General features: G+C 46.3%; 1 protein-coding gene across 3 annotated transcripts in view; it reads right to left on the bottom strand.

Moving 5' to 3' along the window:
• The window catches only part of LOC125445195 (paired box protein Pax-6-like), a 32527-nt gene extending 23703 nt beyond the window's left edge, over nt 1-8824 (bottom strand). For 2 of the 3 annotated variants that reach the window (XM_048518116.1, XM_048518118.1), the window contains exons 1-2: nt 8312-8824; nt 7887-8029 (exon numbers count right to left, since the gene is read on the bottom strand). The gene's annotated coding sequence lies outside the window, so the exon portion shown is untranslated. The remainder of the gene's footprint in view (nt 1-7886; nt 8030-8311) is intronic. The other variant, XM_048518117.1, reaches the window with a different exon arrangement.
• Nucleotides 8825-12871: the final 4047 nt, after the last annotated feature.

Below are 12871 nucleotides of genomic sequence, written 5' to 3'. Positions count from 1 at the left end.
AGCATTTGTTGTTTTTATCCCATGTAACTAGTGGTGGGATTCAAATAATGTAACTACTGGTTGTTTACAAGCACCATTTTAACAGCAGGTTCTGCCAAAGTGGTGCAAACCGGCTGAATCCCACCACTGCATGTAACTTAAGCTAGTAAACTATTTTTATACAAAAAGCAACTCAAAGTATATCTGGCTACCTTTATTTTTCCATTTCTGCATCTCTGCTATTAGGAATCTCTTTGAATATATTAAAAACCTACGAAGGTTACGTTGCCCAGTTTTGCCTTCCTACTAGCCTATGTTTTTGCACTATTATGTGATGAAGCTTTAGAGCTCTTTTTGGACACAGAAGGAAACCAAGTAGGACGATAAGCCCCTTTGATTGGCAAGCAGCGTGAAGTCTCTCAATTGACCAGGTCAGGCATAAACAATGGGAACATAGTGCCAGGTTCACAGAATAGTGCTCCTCCTTGCTGCTGTTTCTCCTTTCTGCAAGCCATTGCTTTAGGAGACTGAAATCTGACAAGACCTACATTGGGGGTATGGCCAACCATAGTCTTGTCTTGGTAGTCTTTTAACAAGACAGCTCCCCTTCAGTATTCATTTTTCAATGTAAGTTTATTGGCCTCCAGATTTAAAGGAATGCCCGTTTGCACAGAAATGGCCCCCAGCCGAGTTCTCTGTATTCGGGATATTTAGAGATGGCGGCCATTTTGATGGGCATTGTGGACATAGTGTGTCCAGCGGTCCCTTCAGTTGAACCTCCCTTCTTCCTACCCAGTTGCAGCCAATTCATTCCCTCCAATTGCAGCTTGAGTTCCAGTCCCTCTACTTGCAAATATTAAAGGGACTAGAGCAGGGATGAAAACCTCCAGGTGGGATTTGGGGATCCCCGGTGTTTTAGCTCATCTCCAGGCAACAGAGAGCAGTTCCTCTGGAGACAGCGGGTGCCCTGGAGGGTGGACTGTATGGTAGGCTGACCAGACGTCCCACTTTTGGCGGGACAGTCCCGCCTTAAAACAATTTGTCCCGTGTCCTGCAGGTTTTTTCAAGTGTCCCGATTTTTTGGAAGGCTGCCGCACTGCCTTCCGGGGCGCACGGCCTTCTGGGGCGCTCCCGTTTCCCGCCATGTGGCCGTGCACGCACCTACCCGCCCGTCCTGGTTCACAAAGGTGACCATCTGGTCACCTTACTCTATGACTTTGCGCCCCACTGAAGTCTCCATCCTCCCTAGGCTCCATCCCCAAATTTCCAAGACTTTCCCAACCTGGATCTGGCAACCTTACCCCCACATCTGCCAGTGATGGCCAGGGTGGACCAGCCTGGTGTAGAACTCCCTGTAGAACTCCCTATGGAGCAGCAGTGGCATAGTGGTTAAGAGCAGGTACATTCTAATCTGGAAGAACCAGGTTTAATTCCCCGCTCTGCCGCCTGAGCTGTGGAGGCTTCTCTGGGGAATTCAAATTAGCCTGTGCACTCCCACACACGCCAGCTGGGTGACCTTGGGCTAGTCACAGTTCTTTGGAGCTCTCTCAGCCCCACCTACCTCACAGGGTGTTTGTTGTGAGGGGGGAAGGGCAAGGAGATTGTCAGCCCCTTTGAGTCTCCTGCAGGAGAGAAAAGGGGGATATAAATCCAAACTCTTCTCTTCTTCTTCTTCTTCTACCTACCTTGAATTCAGTTCAAGTTCTCAGCTTCCTCCTCTTGACCGCTGAGAAACTATTGGGACTGAGGTCACCCATAGGTTGTGAGGTTTAACTTGCTTTAGTTCCCTATGCACTTTAAAAGCATTCCCCACAGTATCCCAATACACCAATACTTTCATTCTTTATTGAGTCAAATATTTTGACCAAAACCATAATTTCCACTGCATCATTATAATGACCAGGCTGACCTCAAAGGGAGATGGTTAGGCTTCAGGTAAACTCCATGGAAGTTCACAGTGGTTTTTGCATTAACTGCAGTATACTTTGTATAATGGAATGAGTAGATTATATACCCCTCAAATTTAATTCCAAATGGCATGCTACTTCTTACTACTATTACCATGACTGCTTTTGAAAAGTGTGATATGCATCCTGAATTTATTTATTTGTTTAGAACATCCCTATCTGAGTTCTCCTCAAGGTGGCTTACAAAAGAACCACTGCTCAGTGTCTTCTAAAATGATCACCAGTATCATCCAGTCCATGCATTAGGATTCTCTTCACAAACCCTGCTCTGTGCCCTTGTCTGTAAGTTGAGGCAAGTGGTGACCACAAGGCACTTTCTGTGGTGGCATCCTGCCTGTGGAACACCCTGTTCCTTGAAGATTGCCTAGCTAGCACCTAACTACTTTATTTTAGGTACAATAAAATATTTCTTTTTACCCAGGCTTTTAAGGAAGAGGTTGGTCTTTCTGAATTGTTTTTGAAATTTGCTTCAAGCCTAGTGAATGTTTTACAAGAATTATTTTACAGTGCAGTTCCAAACAGAGTTATACCCTGCTAGGCCCATTGAAGTCAAGTGGCTTAAAAGTGTTTAACCCTACTCATGATGGAACTAGAGTGGCCAACCTCCAAAGGGCACTTGGAGATCTGCCACTATTACAATTGATCTCCGGGCTATAGAGATTATACTTATAACAAGACTTCATCTGAAAATAGACAGCAATTGCTGCCAGCCTTCTTTAGTGTAATTTCTATTGGGTTGTCCTGTGGAGAAAATGGCTGCTTTAGAGGTTGGCCTGTATGGCATTATACCTTGTGGGGGTCCCTCCCCTTTCCCAGATTCTACCCCCCCCCCCCAAAAAAAAATATCTCCAGGCATTTCCCAACTGAGCTGTCAACCCTAGATGGAACTATTAGGCTTCTATGGGTTTTTTAAAATATGGGTTTTTTAAAATGTTTTATTGGTTTTTAAAATGTTTTATGGGTTTTTTAAAATATGGGTTTTTAAAATGTTTTATGGGTTTTTAAGATGTTTTATGAGTTTTTTTAAAATATGGGTTTTTTAAATGTTTTTATGGGTTTAAAAATATAGGATTTTAAAATGTTGATGTTTAAGATTCTTTTCCTCTTTAATGACTTGTTTTATTTGGTGAGCCACTTCAAGCAGGTTCTTTGGAGAGGGACCATATACATTTTCCAAATAAATAAATAAACTTTAACACCCACTCCTACCCTTGACTAGAAGATTGCCCCAGGGGCCCCATGATATCACAGGGACCTCTTGGGAAACCTCCCACTTCACAATAGAGGGGCACCTGGAGCAAAGTATGCAATTATTTCTCTCTGTATGCACCATTGCAACCAGGCATCTTTTCCTTGGAAACTGGAAAATCAACCCCATGTCTGCAGACAGTTGCTCTACTAGGCCATAGGCCATCCAGATGCTTTGCCACATCAAGCCACAATCACAACAGAAAGCTCTCAGCCACATTAATATCATGATCATGAACCAACTTGTATCACAACCTTATGGCACCCAGAATAAGACATGGTGCCCTCTTACGGCCCCTTCCGCACATGCAAAATAATGCACTTTCAATCCACTTTCAATCCACTTTGCAGCTGGATTTTAAAGTGCGGTACAGCAAAATCCACTTGCAAGCAATTATGAAAGTGGATTGAAAGTGCATTATTCTGCATGTGTGGAAGGGGCCCAAGCTGTGTTCACACAAGTTTTACTGAGCACTTATAAAAACACTACTGAACACAGAGCACAATAATATGTATTACAGAAGTATCACAGTGTGCAGATGTTAATATCCGTTGCTTAGCCTGAAGGATACAAAGGCACATCAACTGCAACAATTTTTTTTAAAAAATAATGTTACTAAAGATAAAGAACCTAGATAGAGTCTCCGCAACTAGAGTTTTGCTGAGCAGTTTATTTTTAAAACAGTTCTTTCTTTCTTGCTTTGCCGAGGTTTGTTTCCTTCGTGGCTTCACACTTGTGGCCAAGTTCAACATGTGTGTTTTTTTGCCTCCGGGCAAAGATTTCAATCTGTAATACTAGAGTGGAGCAATGCATAATACATACTGTAGCTATTTCGAAGGAAGTGCATTCTGGCATCTTTTAACTCCTCACCCGTTGGCTCTGAGGCAAACCAGACATCCCTCCCCCCTTTTTCTAAATCAGTCTCCATGATACTTTATACATGATTGTAAATCAACATACATGGGGGGAAATACATGGGGGGAAATTAGCGGATCTGGTCCACAGAATGTTGCTGCTTGTGGAGAAAATCCACCTGCTCAGCAGTAATATGAGGGGAAAGAGAAAGAACTAGAAACCCCCTCAGATGCAGAAAAGACAAAAACTGCAGCGAAATTTTCTCTGCAAGAATGCGTGCCGAACGAAAAATCAGGAGGGGCGCACCACCGCAAAGGTCATGCCCTGTGCACCCAGGCATTACAGGTTCATATCATGTTTGTAAACATCCCGGGGCACTCACACCCGAAGGACGCATTGCAGCATAGTCACTGCTCCACAGCTACAAATTCCAGATGCACACACACAAAGGGAAAAAAATGATCCATTACAACATTGTTCGGAGCAGAGTTGTGCAGAAGGAAAACAATGTGTCGGAGGACTCCCTCACGATATCCTTGCAGGAGAGAGAGAACTTGCAGGAATTCTCTCTTCTACGTAACAAATTTGCCCCCTGCTTAAAATGGCTGTTATAGCCGTAGGAATCCCCAATTCAAATCAGGCTTTGAGCCTAGCAGGTTTATCAGAACAAGCACTCTGCACAAAACCCTAGTCACGGTAATCCATAAAACAAACATTTCTGGGTTTTAAAGATCCAGGAGTTGTGAGCTTCCACTTGATATCTGCCAAATCTTATTTGCAACCCTAAACAGAGCTGCACCCATTTACGTCTACTGAAGAAAGACTTAACTCATTTAAGTTTGCCCTGCTAACTTCACACTTAAAATCCAAGAGTTTTTATCATATGAGAATCACAGAAACTGGGAGTATTTTTTTTAAATTCAAGTTACTTCTGATCTGTGGAACTGTGAAGTGTCAAATGACTATAAAGTTGCCCTCCGATCAGTATTTGTGATCAACATACAAATCAGTATCCATGATCAATGTATCCTTTATCAAGGACGATGAGAGATAGAAAAAAAGCTAAATTCAGTGCAGGAGAAACATATTAGGCTTGCTTATGTCTGAACTCATTCGATTCAAGGAAATTTGCACTCAGCCCTGCTAGAAGCTGTTTAAAAAGGAAACAATAGAGTTGTAGGGAAAAATGAAAGCACTTCAAATTTAGATTCAGAGAGATTCAAATGCCGAATGGAATGGGGAACTAGTTTGAATGAGAGTTCTGGATTTGGAACCTATTATTTGTTCTGACAACATCAGCAACACATAAGTGGGAGACTGCCCAATTATGCTCTGTATAGGCACAAAAGCCTACAAGGCACAATTTGCAAGGACCAGTGCCACAAACACACAGCTATACTCCCACAGTGGCGGGCCAACACACACGCACTACGTTTCAGGAAATGTGTGTAAGCAGCACAAAAGGAAGAAATAGAAAACAAGCAGAGTACAATCAACAACATGAACAAACAAGGAAAGATCAAATGGGTACATCAGAACCAGGCTGTCTTTGTAACACCCCCCAGCTACAAACATATATTTCTGTTGTGTTTATAAACCAGGCTGGTGGATGTGAGTTTCAACGCATGAAAACTTACGCTGGAGTAAATTTTGTTCAACATTAAAGTGCCATTGGGTGTCTGTTTTATTCTCCTGCTACAGACTAACATGGTCACCCAACTGGAATAGTACTTCAAATTGTAACTCAGTGGGAAGCAGAGATGCACATGCAGCTGGATGTAAATTATACCCAAATACCCGCACCCTGCAGTAGTTCCACATTGTCCTTTTCCCAGTTTTGTAGCCTGATCTGTTTTCTTAGAAGGATAGAACTCTTCTAATTCTGCGTGTGCCGTATTCCATATTTTAAGAATGGTGAAAATCTAATTAGATTGAAGGCTTGCTTATATGTATTATTTTTTAATCAAGAAAACAGGTTTTCCAAAGTGCTTTGGAACCAGACGTCCTCTTCTCCCCTCCCCAGTATGAACAACAGCCTTGAAAACACACACAGAGTAGCTTCATCTGGGGAGCAATGCAAGCCACCGCAGGTACAATAGGCACTTCTGGTTTGAGACAGAAGAAGCCAGTCAAAAGGAAATGAGGTCAGATGAAGTGAAGGTCATTTCTTTGGGGTGTTTGCAGCATAACCGAATGAGCTGATTCAGTTCTTCTGTATCCCTGATACAAGTACGGTCAATCTTGCCCAGCCAAATCCCCCTTCTGAGCATATGTCCATCCATCCCACAGTCCAACCCACCTCCCTCCTATAGGATATCTCTGCTTTTTCTCTATGTTCATCTAACTACAATATTTCTTCCCCGACTCTTCTACACACCCACCTTGTCATAATTTAATTCCAATTCTCAATATAACGTTTCCTCAACAAAACTGAAACGCTGATTTTGGAACTATCACACAGTTCCACGCTAAAACCTTTTTGTGCGTCTGAACAATCCCTTTGGCCCATTCCAAATGTTGGGGCCCTCGATTCTGGGTCACCAAGAGCTGGGGGTATCCCAGGATGTATTGGCCACACCTACTCTGGCACAGGCCACACCCCCATGCGCCATCGCAGCTTTACTAATGGCACACAAAGCAATACCAAAGTAGTACTTTATAACAATATAGAAGCCACAAACACAGCGCCTCCCGCCAATACTGCCGGCATTATGCACAATAAGCTAGCTGCAGCTCTGACTTATAGTTCTGAATGCAGCCTCTGTCATAATTCCCCTCAGACACATATGAAACAGAATTGCACCAATTGCTCATGATCACATATCTGTGAACACACGGCACCCATCACCCACAAATATGGTCTTGAGACCCATCCTAGTGCCATCCAAGCACCTGACGAATGCCACGTTCTTGAAAACACCCAGTGCAAGTACACATCACTTTCATTGTATGCACACAGAAACACACATGAAAATGCCTTTATGACATTTCGCTCCCATGTGCTTTGTTAATAACAGGGACTTCTTTATGGCTGTTCAGGTTTCTTTCCATTTGTGCTCCCCGAAATAGCCCCCTTTCTATAGGCTCAGTAGTTTCGGCACACAGAGCCCCACAAAGCCCCACAAACTTATTTTCCTCAGCGTTAATGCCACCTTTCCCCCTCAGCCTGAAGGTCGGTCGCCCCAGACTGCAAACCACAATAGCAAAGGAGCATTCGTTCCCAGCCCCTTAAATACACACCCCAAAATGGCTGCTCTGCCTAGCCTTCTGCATAGTAAGATGGGCGCAATAAGCTCTTCTGACCTAAGACGAAGACATTTCGGAGGGAAAGCACAAAACTGGATTCTGAACACAGACGAGAAGGATAAATGGACCAAAAGTAAAGGCTGGGGGACATCACAGAAATGCAGAATTTTAAATGGTAATGGAATGGGGGCTTTGAGGTTATGTAATGCCCTACCTCTTCATACATATATCCCCCCCCCACTGCTTTCATATGGAACAGTGTCTTCCCCAAATTCACCAACCAGCACAATCTCTTCGCTCCAACTACCCTTAGAGCTAGATTCCACTTTTGCCCTCCCGCCAGAAGGATCCACAGAATCCCTGCCCCTCTGTGACCCATGCCCAAAAGCTTGGGTCTGCGACAACTCTGGGTGTGTTTGTGGTTTAGCACCAACCGAAAAACTCCAATCCGAACCATCTGTCCTCTCCCAAGATTTCTTTGGTATGGAGTTTGTCAGCTTTCTGCACCCTTCGCCGGACGTATTTATCATTTTCTACAAAGTAGATCCTCACATCAATAGTACAATATAAAATAATATTTTAAAATATACCTGGAATCCTCTAGTTCTGAAAACTGCAAATGAGCGAAACTGGAGCAGGCGAGGGAGAAGGTGAACCTGGTTGTAAACAGTCAGCGACAGGCGGAATTTGGGTCCATACCAGTTAGCTATTTACAAGTGGGGGTTCGATCCAACTGCAATAAAAGAGCACATTTGTTAGTAGGGAAAACTGTGTTTTCAAAGTCCTGCCCACAGATAGTTTGCTTAAATAAATCAGTGAGGTTTAGGGAAATGAACTGGGCTGAAAAGATGCCTAACCCCGGGGGTCTATAGTTGGGGGTAGGGGGAAAAAAGAAGGATACAGGAATGGAAGGATCCCAAAGAACGAACATATTGTGTTGTCAGTGCTTTTTCCCTCCCGCAATCAACCACCCCCTTCCCCACCTTGATCCCCGGCACCCATGCCCGGTGCCTACCTGTTTGTCAGAAGCCAAGCAGTCTTGTGGGCATAAGTTCTCCAATCCTTCCTTTGTCTCCCTGCCACCCAGTTTTAACCTCCCTGCCCAAGTCTTGCTCCCTGGCCTTTACAATTATTTTCTTAGAACCTGATGAACAGGACTTTCCTCAAACCACTTCTGATCACTGCTGGCGAGGTTCTCTTTGTCTCAGCAGTGCCCACCTGACTGTGCCTAGACAGGTGCTTGCCCGTCGCTGCCTACTTTCGCCTCATGCCCCCCGCGAACCCTCAAATACATTCCCCACTTTTCCCTCCTTTCACTCCCTAGCCTTGCTGGGTACCCCGCTCAAATGCCCATCCTTTCTGCCCTTCTTCGGTGTTTCATTTTTTTGGAGATCTCGCCCTCTGCTCTTAGCCCCCTGCCTCGTGATGCCCACCCTATTTGGTCTTCCGACAATGGTTTCGATGCCCCTTGCCGTGCCTGCTGCCCATACCCACAGCCTCTTGTTTGGCGTTGTGAGTGATTCTTGGGCGGGCGTAGTACAGGAATAAATATCATTCCTGGGCACTTTGATGAGGGGGGGAGGCTGGGATGCGCTGGGGGGGGAACGCAATGCTGCTATGACATTTGTGCTAAGTTGTCGTGTCAGATTTGAACTTAATTCCCTCCAATGGATCTGGGGGGGGGGGCAGAGAGAGAGAGAAGTCCCCAGCTATACACCCATGCGCCGTTGCTTGCAGAAATCATAGAGAAGGGGCTTGTCATAGCCAGTCAGGGCTACAGGGTATGGCAAGGATGGGGAGGGGGGGAAATGGGACAGACGGCACAGGGAGAGAGGCGTGGGGTTGCTGCACCTTGTAGTCAAAGGCTGCAGGGATGGAAAAATTAGAAGCCAGGATTTCAGTCTACAAACCTCCATCTGCTGCTGGCTCTGAGGACCTTAGAGTGCAGGTTCATGGATCCCTTTCGCTGTAGTCAAAACAGACTCCAAAGAATCCATTCTCACCAAAATCCAGGAATGCCCCCTGTGCTTCAAACTCTCTATGCACGGTGCTCAAAGCATCCAGGAACCCTGACTTTAAGCCCCTGTCCCCTACGAATGTTCCAACAGGCTGTCCAGGAGAACAACTCTAAATCATGTTCCATCCAGAGGCGTATCTAGGGAAAACGTAGCCAGATGCAAAATCTGAGTTTTCCGCTCCCCGCCCCCTGTATGGTCGGCTGCCCTCCCCCACCATAACCAAACAACTTTTTTTGCATCAGGTCTTGAATTCAGTGTATGGACCCAGGGGGGAGAAGGAGGGGTGTGGGGAGATTTTCTGCCCCCCATGTGACTAAATGACCTCAGCCTGGGGACATTTGACTAGGCTGACCAGACGTCCCGCTTTTGGCGGGACAGTCCCGCCTTCAAACAATTTGTCCCGCGTCCCACGGGTTCTTTAAATTGTCCCGATTTTTGGGAGGCTGCCGCCCTGCCTTCTGGGGCGCAAGGCAGTGCAGCAGCCTCCCACGTGCGCGGCCGCAGGAGCACGGCCTTCTGGGGCTTGCCGTTTGCCACCCTGTCACAGGGCGGGAAACGGCAAGCCCCAGAAGGCAGTGCGCTCCTGCGGCTGCACTCGCGCAGCCGCCTACCCCATCCCAGTTCACAAAGGTGACCATCTGGTCACCTTACATTTGACCCCAAATGTCCCTCAGAATGGTATGCCCCTGGTTCCATCCTAGGGTTGCCAACACTGGGCTGGGAAATTCCTGAAAATTTGGGGATGGGGCTCAAGGAGGACAGAGTTTTGAGAGGGAAAGGACCTCAGTGGGATACAAGGTCATAGACTCCACCCTCCTAAGCAGCCATATTCTCCCCAGCACCTGCTCTTTGGAGATCAGTTGTCGTTCTGGAAGGTCTCCCAGGTTCCACCTGCAGATCGGCAAGTCCATTCAACCCCAGATCAGGGTCCCAAGGAACCCCGGCTTGGTCCAACCACAAATGGCCAGTGCCCGCTCCAGTGGCAGAGGAAGGATCGGAATTCAAGATTCCTTAGAGAAACAGTGAGGCCTACAAGATTTGGTCAAAAGCAGCTGGGCGGGAAAAGCAAAAAGCAGGTTGAGTTGGAGCTTTGGATCAGGACGTATCACAATAAACGGCAAGAGGTCCTGCTTGAGAGGATTTGTAGACAGAATGAGAAGGGAGAGAAGCGGGTCAGCTCTTGGCAGCTTCAAAGGCAAAACACTGGAGCTGGTTCAGGACCAAGCGACAGCGACTAAAGAGAACCACAGGCAGTAGACCTCTTGGTGCCAGGAGGTCCCACCAGGAGAAACCCTTGGGCTCCATGCTTGATTGTTTGCCTTCTAAAGTAACTGGTAGGCCACTGTGTGGGATGCTGGACTAATTGGACCTGCTTCAATCCAGCAGGGCCTTTCTTATGTTCTTATGATCTGCCACTCCAAGAAAGTGGGCAAGATGGGGTCCTTGGTTGAAACCATTGGGTCTGAGTCTAGTAAATAGGGTGAGAGGTAAGGTTGGATTCTGAATTCACGGGGATGCTCCTAAGACCACACAGAGTGCTTTGCTATTGTCTCATGAGGAGACCACACCTAGGTACTGATGCCTTTGGGTCCATGAGGGTGTGTTTAGCTTATCTGGCAGAATTAAGCGTGGATTTGGTGTAAGGTGACCAGATGGGCGGGAAACGGGAGCGCCTGTGATAGGGCAGGAAATGGGAGTGCCCCACAAGGCCATGCGCTCCTGCGGCCGCGCACGCAGGAGGCTGCAGCACTGCCTTGCGCCCCAGAAGGCAATGCGGCAGCCTTCCAAAAATCGGGATGCTTGAAATAACCCGCGGGACACGGGACAAATTGTTTGAAGGCGGGACTGTCCCACCAAAAGCGGGATGTCTGGTCAGCCTAGTTTAGTGAAACCCCAGAGCTTATTCTGTCCCAAGCCAGTGTGAGTTCCCTTTGGAGTTAAGGGTGGGAGTTTTAGGAGAGTGTTCAGATCTGTGTTGGAAAGGTTTACCCTAAGCAGAGACACCTGTGCATGTGTAAAATTATATGTCAAGTAATCTGTAAACTGATACGACCATCTTTAAGTGAAGCCACATCTTGTAACAGCCGTTTAAAAGAAACCATTTGCTCTGTAACCTCTAAGAAAATATCTGCCTAAAAGAAACCAGTAACGCTTAAGTACCTATCTGTAACAACAACCTGAGAAGAAACCCTTGTAAAATAAAATCTAGTTTTTGTGTTTTATCTTTCTGAAGGGCCGTGTGGGATGCAAAGAAGAAATGAATCTGGGCCAATTAGAACCAATTGGACCAAGACAGAGAAAGAAAGAGAAAAGAAGGATTAATTTAGGACAGTGGTGGCGAACCTATGGCACGCGTGCCAGAGGTGGCACTCAGAGCCCTCTCTGTGGGCACACGTGCACAGAGTTGGTCATGTAGGGGGAGCAGAAAATCACCCCCCGTTACACACACATATCTAGGCTGGCTTTGCTTCTGAGTAAACCCTCCTAGGGTCATGATTCACCCATTCGAAGCATTGCGTGGTTGCTTCGCCAAGCTTACTCCCGAGTAACGCACGCCTCAGAGCAAACCGTTTTTTCTAAACTAAAACCTCAGTATTCAGGTTAAATTGCTGTGTTGGCACTTTGCGTTAAATAAGTGGGTTTTGGGTTGCAATTTGGGCACTCGGTCTTGAAAAGGTTCGCCATCGCTGACTTAGGATAATACCCCTTTCCAGATATTATGCTTGCACATATGTGGTGTCGGACAACCACATGTTGCAGACTTCTGAAGCAAGGGGTTGCCACGCTATCTGAGAGGGAAAATGTGAAATTTTCGCATACACGTATAAGCTGTGCATGCAATACAAACCCCTGATTGTTCATAGTGCTGGTTCAAATGTACCAATACTGAAAGTTCATGCATGCATTTTTTTCCAGACAACATGATGTCTGCACATCTCCTCCAAGTGAACTGACCTCTGCAATCTAAGAGATCAGTTTCAATTCTAAGACCTCCAGGCCTCACTTAAAGGTTGGAAAACAACCGGGTCGCCTTGAAACCTCCTAACATTTCTGTGGAACCTCCTCACACAGTTAGGACTCCAGCGTGGTGAGAGTGGTTAAGAGCAGGTGCACTGTAATCTGGAGAACCGGGCTGGATTCCCCGCTCTACCACTTGAGCTGTGGAGGCTTATCTGGTGAACCAGATTAGCTTGTGCACTCCCACACATGCCAGCTGGGTGATCGTGGGCTAGTCGCAGTTCTTCGGAGCTCTCTCAGCCTCACCCACCTCACAGGGTGTTTGTTTGGGGTGGGGGGGAAGGGAAAGGAGATTGTCAGGCCCTTTGAATCTCCTTGCAGGAGAGAAAGGGGGGGGGGAGACAAATCCAAACTCCTCTTCTCCTTCTTCTTCTTGTGCAAGAATTATAGGTGAAAAATGGTAGAACCAATGGCCCCAAAAGGGAGAAGAGCAATGGAATCAGGTCAGGATCAAACAAAAGTGGGGAAAGCAATCTGGAGGGAGAAGTCTGGTCTAAATACAAGGTTGCCAACCCGGGGTGGTTGGAAATTCCTGGAGA

Source organism: Sphaerodactylus townsendi, linkage group LG15 (genome assembly GCF_021028975.2).
Source record: "Sphaerodactylus townsendi isolate TG3544 linkage group LG15, MPM_Stown_v2.3, whole genome shotgun sequence".
Lineage (NCBI taxonomy): Eukaryota > Metazoa > Chordata > Lepidosauria > Squamata > Sphaerodactylidae > Sphaerodactylus > Sphaerodactylus townsendi.
The sequence above is the reverse complement of the archived record's forward strand: the minus strand, read 5'-3'. Positions and strand labels throughout refer to the sequence as shown.